The sequence below is a fragment of the Silene latifolia genome, chromosome X (assembly GCF_048544455.1).
Source record: "Silene latifolia isolate original U9 population chromosome X, ASM4854445v1, whole genome shotgun sequence".
Taxonomy (NCBI): Eukaryota; Viridiplantae; Streptophyta; class Magnoliopsida; order Caryophyllales; family Caryophyllaceae; genus Silene; species Silene latifolia.
Window position 1 is genome coordinate 107941962 of NC_133537.1, and position 3349 is coordinate 107945310.

Below are 3349 nucleotides of genomic sequence, written 5' to 3' on the forward strand. Positions count from 1 at the left end.
TAATATCTTTTACAACAACTAATAATAATTGTATTATAGTAAATGATTTTTGTTGAACTTTTCATTTTTAATTTAATTACCGCTTTATTGTAACTAAGTTTGGGGCGATTTTTAGAATAATTAATTTAATATGTACCCGGTCTTAAAAAGACGTATTTTCCACCAACTATTGCATTTCCTAAAAAAAAAAAAAAAAAAAAAAAAAGTGGCCTTGTCTTGTGAATTACAAGACGCGGCCATGGTGGTGTCATGTGAATTACAAGACAATGCCATGGCCATGTCGTGTGGTTTACACGACAGAACCATGGGTGTGTCATGTGGTTTACATGACAGGTCTATGGCCATGTCTTGTAAGCCACATGACAGTGCCATGGTCATGTCTTGTAATTCACACGACAACTCCTTGGCCATGTCTTGTAATCTACATGACGGGTCCTTGGTTGTGTCTTGTAAGCTACATGACGAGGCTAATTTTCGTATTTTCTTAAATCGTGTTATGTGTGCCGCTAAATTTTATTTTATTTTTTAAATCTTGTAATCATTATTCTTGAAACGATATAATCTTTTCATTCATTCATTCATCAAGACGATTTTTTGTAACGATTTAAAATCGTCTTGAATGAATGAGTACGATTTAATTTTATTTAATTTTGTAAAAAACCGTCTCCAAAAATCATAAAATAAAAAACTAAAAATATTTTATTTAACTAAATACATAGTCTAAGGGCAAAAACCGTCTCCAAAAACCATTCTACTGAAAACATCCTGCAACTCTTTTCAATCCACCGTCTCTTTCTCTCTCAAAAAAAAAAAACAATTTAATTGAAAGATCTCGAATTCTCCATACTACTTTTTTCAATTCACACAACATTAATCACCGAATTTCATAAACTAGTCAACAATCAAATAAACACAATAGTCGAATCGGAATCAGCGAAAGATTGTGTACGGCAGAAGAGTTCAATAGTCGAATCGGAATCAACGACGGAACAAAGAAACTTGAAAAGACGACGCAGAACGCGAACTCGAAGAAAGGAGAACTCAGCGCGCGCGTCTCTAACTATGCTGCTTCTTCTTAATGCTGTTATAGCTATGCTGCTTAGAGTCAGATTTTTCGTTTGAAACTCCTGACGGTAGTGTGTCAAAACCTGATAAGACATATGTTGATAAGAGAGATGAAGTTATGCAGTTGGGTGGACTAAGAAAGGAATACAGGCTTCTGCGAGATATTATTTCCTCATCTATGAAGAATGACTTTTCAAGGTTAGTTCAATGCTATTAATCTCGATAAAGCTTTTAAAGTTCTGGATGGCGTGTATTTTGTTATATACCCGGATTAACCTGATTCACCTTTTTTACATTAATTTCTGATTTGTGTAGTGTATAAAATATAGACAAACTTTGCTTAGATTTTGTGAAGTGATAGAACATATGCAGAAATGAGAACTGCATTGAAATGTAATTAATGGATTTGAGTTACTAATCGGTTTTTTTCCTTTTTATAAGAATTCAAGTGTTTTTTTTTCCGGTATACTGGTTAATAATAATTCAGCAATTCTCCCTTGTGACGGTTACAATTTGCGACGGTCAAATGTTATCACTTTTTGATAAAATGTAACCACTCATAAAATGTTCATAAAATGTTACCTATGAAAAAATGGTCATATTTTCTCATAAATTGGTGACATTTGGTCCGTCGGTCGCAAGTTTGTGACGGAATAGTACCCGTCACAAATGAGAATTGGTGATAATAATTAGTGAAATTTGCTTCACTACTTGTTTCATATATGGCTATCCAAAGCTGTGGCATACTTATGAGTTATGACTGATCATTGACTGTAGTGCCTACCTCCTATATACATCAGTAATGTGTGTGCATGTGTGGTTAAAGCAAGGTGTCTTCTTCCGTTCTCCTTTTCTTCTTTTTTAATTAGTCAGTGGCTTTTTGTGAAATTACTGTGAAACTATGCTTTTAAGAAATGTTCATATGTTCATATTTTCCTATGCTTTTAAGAAATGTTCATATTTTCCTAAGTTATGATTCCTTGGTTTGCTTTCTGTAAAATATATAATTGTTTTTTTTTTTTTGGGCTCAAGAAGCGCGCACAAAGTCGCATTACAATAAGGGGAGGGGGATTCGAACCTGGGACCTATTGTCCATAATACCTCCGTCTTAACCACTAGACTAAGACATCCTTGGTAATATATAATTGTCTTTGTATCTTGATGAGCATTGACTATTTTAGTTTAGGTTTAAGAACTACAAAGGGAGTGTTGCTTTACGGCCCACCAGGCACAGGGAAGACATCTTTGGCTCAGTTATGTGCTCACAGCTTCTTTAAACTGAATGGGCCTGAAGTCACCAGTCAATATTATGGGGAGAGTGAGCAGGCACTTCATGATGTCTTCAAGTCCGCCAGCGAAGCTCCACCTGTTGTACAAGTGTTTATACTATCGACCATTTGGATCGTATCGTGTATGTGTAGCCAATATTTTTGCTAAACATAGCTTGGAATGAATTGTGATCATATTTAAGCAAGATAGTATTCATTTTTTTTTTTATTCAATAACAGTACAATAACACCAGAATAATAGTACAATAACACCAGAATAATAGTACAATAGCACCACAATACCACCAGAATAACAACACAATAACATGTGGTAAAAAAAGCTTAAACAAATCAAAGTAGTAAAAAAAATATCAAAGTGACACCGGAATGACATAAAAAAAAACACAAGAATAACAACACAATAACATGTGGTAAAAAAAAGAGTAAAAAAAACCAAAGTAGTAAAAAAATCAAAGTGACACCGGAATAACATCACAATAACAACAGAATAACAGTAGAATAACAGCGCAAGAACACGTGGTAAAAAAAAAAAAAGAAAAAAAAAATCAATGTAACAGCAGAATAACATCACAATAACAGCGGAATAACAGCACAATAACATGCGGTAAAAAAAAAAGAGTAAAAAATCGAAGTAGTAAAAAAAATCAAAGTAGTAGAAAAATCAAAGTGACACCGGAATAACATGACAATAAATAAAGAATAACGAGTAGAATAACAAAGACAATAACACGTGGTAAAAAATCAAAGTCGTAAAAAAATCAAAGTAACAAAGAGAATAACATCACAATAACAATAAATAATAATAACAGCACAATAACGGCACAATAACATGTGGTAAAAAAAAAGAAAAAAAATTAAAGTCGTAAAAAAACAAAGTAAAAAAAAGCACAATAACAGCATAATAACACGAGGTAAAAAAAAATAAGAGTAAAAAAAAATTCAAGTAAAAAAAAAATCGGGTACAAAAAGAAAAAGAAAAAAAGGTAACATAATGA

General features: G+C 32.6%; 1 long non-coding RNA gene across 1 annotated transcript; it reads left to right on the top strand.

Moving 5' to 3' along the window:
- The first annotated feature begins 687 nt into the window (after positions 1-687).
- LOC141623519 (uncharacterized) lies at positions 688-2903 on the top strand. The gene is made up of 2 exons (XR_012533426.1): positions 688-1263; positions 2247-2903. It is a non-coding gene; the product is annotated as an uncharacterized LOC141623519 (long non-coding RNA).
- Positions 2904-3349: the final 446 nt, after the last annotated feature.